Genomic DNA, 12,128 nt, shown 5'->3' with positions numbered 1-12,128 from the left:
GTCCCATGATTTCTTTTCATGGAGTAATGAATGGAGTAATAGCAGTTAAAACCCCAGCAACCCTATAGCTGTAACACAACCCACAGGCTGTTACACTCTCTCCATGGGGTCACATCCTGAACAGTTGTTCAAGCAAGAACACATTTCATGGTCTGTATTTCATCTAGACAAGGCTTTTAAACTTAGATTGGCTCCCACCAAATTTAGTTTGTTACCCCAGACTTTCCTTGAAGGCTGAAATGCATATGCCTGCACTATCAGCCTCGTTTAAATTTGCCTTGCAGATCATATGTTTGGTAGCTGGGAAAAAATAAATTTAGTTGTGCTTTTTCACAATGTGTGTCTGGCAAAGATAGTAAAGAGTTTATAGTCAATTTGAAATTCATAAGACTCCTATCAGTAAAAATATCAAATATTTTCAATTTGTGGCTTAAAATTGCAGCAGCCTTCTTTCCATCCTAGAGCTCCTGATGTCTCAAGCCATCAGTTGTCAGTTGTGACTGTATTTTGGTGTCAGAACTTGAACTGGTAACTTCCTTAAACAATTTAAATGTTATGCTTTCTGATATATAAGTAGTTCTGGGACATCTTTAATTCTTCCAGTGCTTCAACTTTTTACGCTGTCATTGTTCCATCAGGCCATGAACAACAAGTGATCTACTAATGAACAAACTTCCCAACACATCTTTCACTATTCTGAGCAATATTTTTATGTCTCCTTTGTCTATCAGAGGTAGAACTCAACTGAAACATCCCCCCCCCACCCCCCTTACACAGACTCTGTCTTGTTATTGTCAATCTAGCACACCTTTTCTTTTCAAATCATATCTTCCACTGGTTTTTCAATAGTCAAAAAATGCAGTCTATGTTGAGCTTGGTGCCTATTGTAGATCCAGGCAGTCTAAACCCTTGCATGTTCAGATGTAATTCTCGTGTCCTGAAATTAACCCAAATGCAGCTTGAGGAAATCCTGTCTTAGGAAGTGCTGCATGTGCCCAGAGTTGTTGGGCAGGGTCATGGTAAGCGCTAGCTGGCAAAATGTTTCAAGTTACAGGGACCATCTCTTGCTGGGTTCGAGCTTAAACAACCTTGCTGCCTTTTGCTCCCACTCTTTTGTCAGCTCTCAGTTTTCTCAGATAGGTCCACTGGGTTCTCCTATTTGGGTAAATCTGAGCAAGTTTTCAAGGTTTGTTTATGTGTCCTCTAGTGTTCTGCCACAGGATACCCACAAACTGGGTTCAGTTGCAGACAGGCTTTTTTTTTTTTTTTTCCCCTTCTATTTGTATTCTCTGTTCAAGAATTGCCATCTCTGAAATGTAATTTTTCTACTGGAGTAGAGCCAGCTTCATATTTTTGCCGTGTGATCTCACTTCTTGCTGTCTGGATTAATTGAAATCTGAAAATCTACCAGCTGCTTCAGAACCCACTGTTGTCAGAAGCAAGAAGAGATTCCGATCACTTCTTTTTCCTCTCAGATTCAAATACATTTTTGTACCTTTTCCAGTTCAGAAAAATCTCAGAAAGGCTCAGCCCCAGTTGAGCCTCTGGTGGTCATTTTCCTACCAGCAAATTGTCTTCTCCCTTTCATGTGTATAGGACTCAAAATCCAGTGAACATTAGGTGCTTAAATTAAAACATGGAACATATAAGCCCTTTATTCTGTGTCTGGTTCTATCTGCTCTCTGTAACAGGAGTTTGACAGAAGCTTGAAGAGACCCTCCTGGAAAACAAAAAACACAAAGACAAAAGCCCCAATAGGAAAAGGAATGGTTTAAGTGCCATTCACTAAGGCATGGAAATCAGTCCAACCATTGGTGGCATCTGTGGAGTAGAAATAGTTTGGAGATGTCATAAAAACCCCTGCAGTGGCAAGCCAGGAAGATGTGCAGTTAGCTGGGATGTATGGTGTCTCAGTTAAAATAGAGCCATGCTTTGGGAAAATGTATTTAAATAATCTTCATTGGAAACAGTGATCATCCTAGAGTGCTGCTGGGTCTTACCTAGTCCAGTGCATTGCCTGTCTCAATCCCACGGGGACACTCTCTGTAAGAAGCATCTTTAAAACTTACTGCAGAAGCTTAAGCCACAGAAGAACAGGAAGGACTGACTTGTTAGAGCCCGTGGACAGTCCAGTGTCAATGTGATCCAGCACTGAGTTCTCTTTGCTGCATCTTGGGACCAGGTTACCTCTTTGACCCAATCCACAAAAAGACCTGCCCTGTAAATTGTGTATCCTGCATAATCCTTAGGCTCTGAGGAGAAGAGAGGGGCTTTCTTTGCCTCTTTCCACCTTTGTACTTGTGTTGCTGTGGCTGTTTAACAATTACCTGTGAGTTGCTGCTTTGCATCCCACCTCCTGAATTTCGGATAGGGCCAGCTGCAGCCAGGAGTGAAATGTGGAAGAGAGGGAAGGCAGACTGGCATAAGAGGGCAAAAAAGCACTGTGTCTCAGCCCATTGTGTGTGAAAGGGAGGTCTCATATCCCTAATGGGAATTACTCTTTTGAACTCTCTCTGGGGTAAGAGCAGCAACATGCTAGCCATCAGATAAGAGATGGAGCAGCCCGATATCTGCTCCTGCACCAGCATCAGTCTCCCAGCAGCCACGTGAAATCTCCTACTGGAATTTTCACACATTTGCCCAGAAGAAACTGAAGATGATGTGCACAAGCTCTGTTGATTGCCACCACTAAAAGAGCTGTGGCAGCAAGCAAAATCTACTAACAGGCAGTTCACACTTAGTCTCCCCAGTTTGGAAGACCAAGGGATTGTGAGGATAACAGCTTGGGGAAAGCATCTTTCAAGAGTAACTCTTTGTGTATGACACACCACGCAGTTCATTTCTTCACATACATTCACTTTGACATTAACTTCATTGTCAAGTGCACAGTTACATACCTGTCTTGCAGGTGTCCTACCCCTGCCTACACATCACAGTGTAACAGGCAATCATATCCTTCCTGGGGTGTTAAAAATGAATTCTCTCATTTATTCGCTCTATGCATATTGCAAAAATCCTACCAATTGTGTCTCCTGGGGCAGACGCTTTTCTTTGGCTTGCATTGATGTGTTGCTAAAAGCCCAGTGTTGTTAACAAGATGGCAGGGAAAGGATTCATGAGATTCAGGTGTGCCCACTGTCTCCCTGCATTTCTTGCCATCCCAGGTCTGGAGAGGAATAGGCTGTGACAAGTAGAAAGGCCAGATCTCAAAGAAATGATAAGTGACAAAAGCCCAAGGATTAACATTTGGGAAAGTGATTCATTCATAACTGTATAAATGCTCTAGGATTTATTCCTGAATTTATATACCCATTTCTACATCATCTCTTAAATGGTTTGTAATTTTCCAGATAAAATCAAGAGAATGCTGAAGTTAACTGCCTACATGACTCTGGAATATGGACAGCTTTGGAGTCCAAGAGAGGAGTAGGTATTGGTTTCACAGGATTTTAAATTTATTGTGTCATGGGCCTTCCTAACCTGTGGAGTAAAATACAAAGTTTCGATCAAGTTAAGGGAGAAACAGCATTATTAAAAGCCTGCTTAGTTGTTTATTTCATTACTGAACTTCATTCCTACTTCTCTTTTAATTTGTTGATGTGATCTGTGTTTTGGTGGAGGATGCACCGTACGTGCTTTTCTGGCTGTAGGCACCTCACAGGCGCTCCAGCAAGCACATAGCTGTCATCCAAATGGGGTGTTTAAGACTGAGAGCAGAGTGCCGTGGGGCACAGGACAGAGCTTTTCCCCCAGGTTGATGAAAGGCCCACCCTTGGCTTCTGCTGGAATGCTGTAACGCTTCTGGAAACAAGAGCAGTGAAGATCAAAGGCAAAATAGTGCCAAAGAATGAAATTTAACAAAGATTCCTCACCCTGCCTAATTATCACATCACACTTTGAGTCAACATGCAAGGCTGCTGGTGCCAGCTGTGAAAAAGGCAATTAATAACTTTAAACCAAGGATAGCTTCAAACTCAAGAGGAGAAGCTGTGAAGAGCTATGTACAAGCGATAGACCCACTGTTTTCATCCCTTGATGAGATGCTGGTGAAGCATGTGCAGTGGAAAATGCCTTTGAGAGACTTTGAGGAACATGATAAAGTCTAGATGGATTTTAGAATGTCTCTGTCGTTCCTAAAAAGATAGGGATGGCATTTCAAGAGGATAAGGCAAGTACTGCTCATCATCCAGGCTGGTGTGCTGCACTGCAAGTGCTGTGGGGTGAGCAGCAAGCAGTTTGTGTTCTGCTGTCCTCAGGTGAACTTCCCAAAGAGAATGAGTTGTTTACTAACACTCCAAAAAGAATTTAAGTTGTTTGCAACTAGTCTGAAGCCGGTGCTTGTCTGGGTTCAAAATCCATCTCTGAGTGTGCACTGGGGTTGTCACAAGAGGGCACTTTCTTGGCACTGGATGGCTCTGACTCAGAGAGGAAGGCTATGGCTGGGGGAAGTCTGGGAGTCAGGGGTCTTCATCTTGGTGCCAGTCCTTGAAACACAATCTCTATTTCATGTTTTTACCACGAGTATAACCTGTTCCAGATACCTTGTGGTACCTTCTCACACCAAACACTGAGCTTTTGCTATCAGTGGCAGAAGGGCGTTCCCCAATACCTGAGGTATGGTCTGTGGAAAGCAGAATTTCATGATCAATTTTACTGCACATTAAGGACAAAAAATAAATGCCCAAGCATGTTTTATAAATACATCTAGGAAGAAATCTATGGTATTTCTGCAGTTGTTTCAAAGCCACCTTGTTTCAATTTGAGATTTTGCTATAAAATAAACCTTCTTAAAAGCTGCATGTCGTTATGTTTTGACTTAAAATTAAAGGAACATTGTAATTCCTTTTATTTTGCTAATATTCCAAAAATAAACATTTTTACTTATAAAGCTTTTAGGAAAATTCATTCCTGTTTACAGCCCCAGCACATGCACCGTGCTGGTTCCAATTCTGTCAGCCAAGCAGCTGTCCTGCCATTAACGCTCTTTAGCAGCTGTGCTCTTTCCACTACCTGGGGACCTGTTAGAAAGTGTTTACAGAGTTTCGTGTGGACAGGTGTCCCTGAAAAAGCCATGCTGCCTGCAGAGGAACGCAATAAGAGCGACCTCTCTCCAAGCACCCTCAGATATTTCAGATATTTTACTTCAGTAATAAAAGAGAAAAGCAAATTATGAAGGTGCTCCACCCACCTACCACTTAGATAATTAAAAGGAGGAAGTTGTTGTATAAGTTGTACCCTTGCAAAAGTGTCCCCTGGCACATTTGCTTCTCTTTGTTTCTACAGCCCTTCAGAAGCGAGCTGAAAAGGTTGTAATGAATGAACCAGTGCAGCAGTGATACTGTATGTCTCTGGCAGCTGCCTTTTGGTGCAGGCTAAAGCAACTGAAGTGTCTGCTTTCACACTCAGGTGCTTTGAAGACAGACACCACAGAGCATTCGCTCTCAACTTTGGAGACATAAACTGTCCTTTTGTTGGACAAATATTCTTTGTCATATCTAAACACAAAAATATTTTCACTTACGTTAAAATCAATTCAGTTGCAGAACTGGGTGTGATTGTGGTCTTGAGAAAAATATCTCAGGTTGTACCTCAGTGGTAACTGTGAACTGAATGTCAGCATTCATGAACGTGTTAGTCAGGCCAGCTCACCAAATTTTCGAATGTGCAGGATTTCCAGAAACAGCATAAAAAGAAGCTACCTGCCAACATTTTCATTTATCAAAGATCAAAGTTAGGTACCTCAAAAAAAGTCAGACACAGGCAATGCAGAACTGAGCTTGTTTGCTCACAGTCAGCGTGGCTTGCTGCTGTGCTATCGGCAAATTCTCCCTTTGATATTGGGAAAAGAAGCTGTGGGTTTTTTTGTTTGTTCCTTGGTATTACTGTAAATGTTTCAGAGCCCAGTGACGTCTGCAAGGATTCCTTGAGAGTGTGATGGGCATGAGTGAATCCATGTTGTAACACCTCTGTTAATGCTCAAGTGCATTGTGCATTGTGACTTGTACGCTTTGTGGTTGAAGGGTGTCATTGTGAGTGGTCTGGTAGAGGCTGCCAGGTACAAGCAAACTGGCAGAAAGCCTTCCAGTCAGGTTTGGCTACCTGCAGCTGAGCTAATAATGTTTTGCTGTGTCTGAGATAAGGAACAGTCTCTGAGGAAAGATTTTATCCCTACATGGTTCAAGTGCCTCATGGAAGTCCTTAGCCTCTGTAGAGATCTCCCCCAAACCTGAGGGTGACCCATTGTGTCTGACAAGCAGGAGGACAGATGTGCACATTGCCAGAGCCTTTCTGTGGAGGTGGATGTAGGGCATGTTGGTGACATGTCTGCACAAAACAGGCACCTGGGTGAGCTCCGAGACTGCTGATTTAGCAACCTCAGACCCCAGATGCAGCACTGCACTCTCAGATTCCTCAGCCATGAGGAGCACTTGTGTGGGAAACAGGGACTTTTGGTCCAGACCTCTGTCCTGGATCTGAGAGAGGTAAAATCCAGAAAACATAGATGACATTACTGGAAACAGTCCCTGGTTTCTGGTCTGTTAGGTAAGGGATCAGTAGAAACTTGTCTGGTGTTGTCTGGCTAGTCCACCTCAGATTTTTAACTTCTGGTATTTGAAAAAAAATTGTAAGTAACTATATATCTAACTGTCTAGCCCTCTCTGCTGGGAAAAAAAGAAACCAATGGAGAAGGACAGACTTGGCAGTCATCCAGGAATGGGAACTATCTTCTTATCTGCATAAGACATAGACCACAAAAATCTTGGTTGACAGCAGCCTCTGGATTTCAGACTTCTGCTCTGACTTAACCAACAAAATCCTAACCTTTATCTTATGGTTTAAGAAGGTAGTGTTGTACTTTTGCTGGTGCTGTACAACCTCCTCACTTCCAGTTTTCTGCCTGACAGCTCCTCTGAAGAGTTCCTCTCTTCTTGTCTGGCCTGTCCTGTTTCCATCAGCTTTTTTTCTGGTTGGCTACAGTTAGATCCTCCTTTTATGTATCTCTGGAGTTGGCATATGGCAATGCCAATCTTCCCTTCGCAGATGGTGGGTACAACAAATGGAACACAGAAATTCAGGGAGAATGGCAAAAATCATCACTTCACTTGCCTAGTGAGGCATCTGCAACTGGAAAAGGACTCACCTGGCACAGCATAAAGCCCCTTGGGCTAATTTGTTCTCCTTAACTTTACTTTTAGGGTTAAAAATTTTCAGTTAAAGAAAAATAAACAAAAGTGGCCAGAGCATTGCTCTCAGAGACGTGACCAAAGGGGTTTAGCCAGTAAAGGAAATAAGGCCAAGAGATTATCTTAAACTTCTTTCCTATTAAAACAATTCATTTCATATATTGCCACAATGCCACAACTTTATCTGAACTTCCTTTCAACCTCTATAAACATGTCCTTAAAATGAAAGCTGTGAATTAATATTTGAAAAATACAGTCTCTGTGTGACATTGGGCAACGATTTTTGGGTTGTAGTAGTAGTAGAACTTGCTTCAAAATGAAGCATTGCATTATCAGATCAAAGAGAATTTAGTTGGAAAATATGCCTAGTGTGTAAACCAGCTATAAAATTAATGTATTTTTTTTTTCTCTCTTTTAGTGAGCTTTGTTGCATAAAACTGTGGTTTGGAACTAACACTTACTCTGGGGCAAAGAATCTATTGAAAAAGTTTGAAGAACTCTATTGAATAGGATAGGTAAGAAAAACTATATTTTTTAATCTATGGTATACTGAAGTGAACTGTAAAATCTTCTGCTCGGGAATATCCCTTTTTGATACTCAGTCTCATTCTTTGGAAGGTGCAATGTTTTTTCAGAGAGTGATGAGAAAATAATGAATTGTGAGGCAAAATGCCTGTATTAGGCACCCACTCAGCAGAGTGACAAGAATTGGTGCTGTCATTCAGCAAGGACAGCATTGTTTTTCTACTGCTGGGATTATCTGCAGGAGGGCTCTGTGGGAGACTGTGAAAGAAGTTACAGAAGAGGAAGTTTCATATATGCATGACCCCAAAATGAATGAAGATAAATGAGATTGTGTATCTAGACTTTTTTTTTTTTTTGCATTAACATTTAAAGCTCTTAAATATGGATTCTTATATGATTCCTGCTACTATATTGTGAGCATGGGTAACGAGCATAGGTATACCTGCTGCATTAGCTGGAAAAAAGCATTCTGGAGAAACCATAGATGCAACAGAAAATTTAGGACTTGAGATCAAGGGAAGGACTATCAGGCCCCAGACCTTTCCCATGGCTTTTGCTCTCCACCTCTCAGCTTACTGCCCCTGTGTGGCTTCCTTCCCTTTCAAAGCTGTTTCATCACATTCCAAGCAGATTTGGCTGCATGGGCATAGGAAGGGTGTTTAAAGATTTTAAAATTGTTGCCTCATGATCTGTAGTCCAGTTTCTTGTACCATAAATGGGTATCAGCAAATCAGTGTGGGTGAGAAAGCACTTCAGTGTGTTTTGGGTTGGGAACAAGGGGCAGACCCAGGAAAGGCTTCCCAAGCCACCCAGGTGTTTGCAGAAGGGCTGTGCACCTATGCAGTCACTTGTGTTCCCAGACAGTGAAGTGTTTTGGGTGCCCTCCTTGATGTGCCATTAGGCAACAATTAGCCAGGAAGCAGAGTAAGAGTCGCTGCTTTTAAAAGACTTCCACAAGGCCTCACACCCAAGGCTCAGAGGGGCCAGGAAGAACCCTCAATGTGTGGCAGACATCCACGTACAGGGATGCTCAGGTGCACACAGGAGGATCTTGGCCAAACCCTGTGCTTGCAACAGCAAGCTCATCTTGTTTCCAAGTGAGGGCTGGGTCCCACGGGGGACCCCACACCTCCCACCCCACTCCCCCTTCTCCACCTGTGTGTTCTTTTGTTTCCTGAGGGGATTTTATTTCTTCCTTCCCCTGGCAACAGCTCCATGGCAGTTTTACCCTGCCAACAGCAGCAGGCAGCAAATGCTTTGTACACCTTGAAACAATTTCTTTTGCGGGCCACACTGTAGAATGAATCCGAGCAGCTGAGTTGCTCCATGCTGTAGGGGCATGGATCTGCCTAAATCCCATTGACCTCAGCAGGAGATGGTTAAATGTCTGGTTAGGGTTTTGGTGAAAGTTGTGAAAGGCACACAAGAGAATAGAGACCTAAAGAGTGGGGATTTGGTGGTGAATTCTGAACTCCTGTGTTTTTGAAGTTGAAAAAAATCACTTAAAACGCTAAGGTGAAAGTTGTTGGGTTTTTTTAGTTTTGTTTTGTATTTTTTGGCTTTGGGTTTTTTCTTTTTTTTTTTTTTTTTTCAATTGTACTTATTTTGAACACATGCTGATTCAGGAAAGACAGCTTGTGCCTTAGGAATCCCAGGTATCCAGAGGAGTAATTAGATCCCCGGAGTCAGTTTGGACAGCTCAGATGGCTCTTCTGGATGTCACCCCTCACTCAAAGGACAATTTAGTTGGTGAAAGCAGTCTGGGACAACTGTAAGACCCAAATTTTTCTGTGCACTGAAGTTTGCACTTGAACCTGAACAAACATAAAGAATGGAAACCAGGAACCAAGTAATAGTAATCCATGTTTTTTGCCTGTGTTATTGCACAGGACTGTGGCATGCAGTCACGGTGAGAGAGGAGGGAGATGCTACCAGCGTGATGGAAAAATCCTACAAACGGTAGGAAAACTTACAGGATAAAGGCCTTGAACTGAAACTTGACGTTTCAAATTTAAAATACTTGAATATAAGCTATAAAGAACAAGGTAGGGATAATTTCATCTTCAACCTTTATGTTTTACATACAATATTTAAAAGTGCTCTCAAGATATTTGTCCCAAATTCCCCATAGAAGGAAGCACCACAGCCTTGCCTCGCAGAAGCACTGAAAGAGTGTTGTTACTGTGCTGCTACACAGCTGCCTTTTCTGTGTCCCCATCATAACTGATCTCCAAACCTGCCTGCCTGCATGCCTGCCTGCCAGGCATTCCCCCCTGGAAGATGACGGTACCTTCATGCTGGTGCTTACCTGGAGAAGCTTGTTCTCATTTTCTGCTTATCTGCCAGAGCAGTGTGATCAGACATGCTATTTGAAAGGTGTTTTTGGGGTTTCTAAGCCTCATGAAACAAGGCAGAGGTTAACCCAGGCAACCACCAGGCTGTAGTTGAAAATTGGCCTGCCTTCAGAGGATAAAAGAGCAGTGGGAGGGTCTCTTTAGGCAAACAGCTATCTAGTGAATTGCTAAAAAAAAAAAAAAAAAAAGAAAAAAAAAAGAAAACAAAAAACCCTTGATCTTCAGGATGCAGAAAGAAGGAGCTTTCTGAACTTGGAGAAGGTTGGTAAACAGGAGGTTGACAGCCAAATGTTGGTGCCCCCCCACATCGAGGGAATGGGGACTGTGTTGCATGGATGCGTTCCAGTTGGAGGAGAGCTTTGCTATGAGGAGATGCTCTTGGGTCAGGTGAAGACAGCAGGATTCTTGCAAACCAGATGGGTAAGTCAGCTCCTCAGAGCTGGATTTCAAATGAAATCTGGGCCGGTTCATTATAGCAGGGTGGAACCAGGAATTTCCATGGCTTTGATCAAAATCCTACAAAAGTAATGGTTGCGGAGATGGCTTGCTTTGAAGTTTTGAATTTGAATTTTGAGAGAATCCAAAATGCAAACTGGAATAGGCTGAAATTTGTTTCAATAAAAACATTTGGGGAAAAAAAATAAATAAAAACCCAAACTATGAACTCTCATAAAAGTGAAGGTGTTTCTTAAATACTCTTTCAAACTTGATGGAAAATGTACATCATGTTTGGAATCATCTTGGTGAAAAGATGGTAACACTCTTAAAATGAAAAAACTGTAGTATTTTCACTGAAGAGAAGACTGAGTTTTACACATTATGTTTTCTCTCTTTTTTTAAAAAAATTATTTTAATTTCAGCAGAAAAAAAATATAATTCAGACTCTCCTGTGATAATGCAGTGTTTTGAGGAGCAAGGCTGGGAATTTTCTCCCTGTTTTTCAGCTTCCAAAAGTCTTGAAAAATATAAATAAGTTCTCATTTATTCCCTGAACCTTCCTTTGGGAAAATCTTTCAACCTTCCAAACATCTTTTTCTTCCATAAAAATTCTTTTGAGCCAGAATTCTAACTTGATAACAATCTCTAGTGCAAATGAAACATAAAATCACTTTGTACAAACACTGGTGATCAGAGACAGCTGACCTTAGCCCTACTCTGTTCCTTCTAGGGATTACTGTAATTGTGGTTATTGAGGAGGTAGGAGAAATATTTTAATGGAAGTCCAGATGTGATTTGCATCCATGTGTGTGTGTGTGTACATGAAAGTACTATATTTATATGTGTGTGTGTGTATATATAGGTACTATATATATGTGTGTGTGTGCGCTATATATATGTGTGTGTGTGTGTGTGTGTGTGTGTGTATAAATTGTTTTCCACATTACTGGGAACTCATATTGAGACAGTGACATTTGATTGCATCCTGTGAGATGAATAGTTTACGCATAGCTGAAGTACAGAGTCACTATTTAAGCTGTAAAATATTCTGGTTTGCGCCACTTTCATCTTGATAGACGTTAATGTAACTTTCTTTTGCCAAACTGAAGATAAACTGTTTGTCTTGCAGTCTCATTCCAAAATAGAGAAATTACTTAAGTGCCTCACCCCTAAAAGGAACAGTATGTGATGAAACAGAATATGCCTGAACTTATATTTAATTTTGCTGACAAATGTCTTTTGAGTGACTGACTGTTCCTCAGGTTCTTTTCCAGTCCTTTATTTTTATGAGTTTTTTTAAAACACTGATCTTTCCACAAACTGGTGACACAATGACATTTTAAGATTGGAATTCCTCAGAACACGTTTGATGAAATATATTTAACTAAAATATGCTGCTTCTTGGATGCCAAAACATTTTGCAGAGGTGCTGGTGTTGATGAATGGGGAGTTTTATGTATCCCAGGTTGAGTCTCTGGTTATGTCCGATCTGAAAACTCGATCTCTCTAACTCAGAAATAGATGTTTCAACACAATTCCACACCCTTCCATTTTAAATTTTTTTGTTTTCAGTTCAAGACCATACAAAAAAAGTTGGAAAACCTGCACAGTTTTGGAATGGACTTAT

The 12,128-nt window shown here is 41.5% G+C and overlaps 1 long non-coding RNA gene across 1 annotated transcript in view; it reads left to right on the top strand.

The window, feature by feature from the left end:
- LOC119697915 overlaps positions 1-12,128 on the top strand; it is a 166,655-nt gene that overhangs the window by 138,631 nt on the left and 15,896 nt on the right. The window contains exons 3-5 of the long non-coding RNA XR_005255999.1: positions 3,351-3,426; positions 7,603-7,699; positions 9,599-9,668. This is a non-coding gene — a long non-coding RNA (uncharacterized LOC119697915). The remainder of the gene's footprint in view (positions 1-3,350; positions 3,427-7,602; positions 7,700-9,598; positions 9,669-12,128) is intronic.

This window comes from Motacilla alba, chromosome 2 (genome assembly GCF_015832195.1).
Source record: "Motacilla alba alba isolate MOTALB_02 chromosome 2, Motacilla_alba_V1.0_pri, whole genome shotgun sequence".
Classification (NCBI taxonomy): Eukaryota; Metazoa; Chordata; class Aves; order Passeriformes; family Motacillidae; genus Motacilla; species Motacilla alba.
The sequence above is the reverse complement of the archived record's forward strand: the minus strand, read 5'-3'. Positions and strand labels throughout refer to the sequence as shown.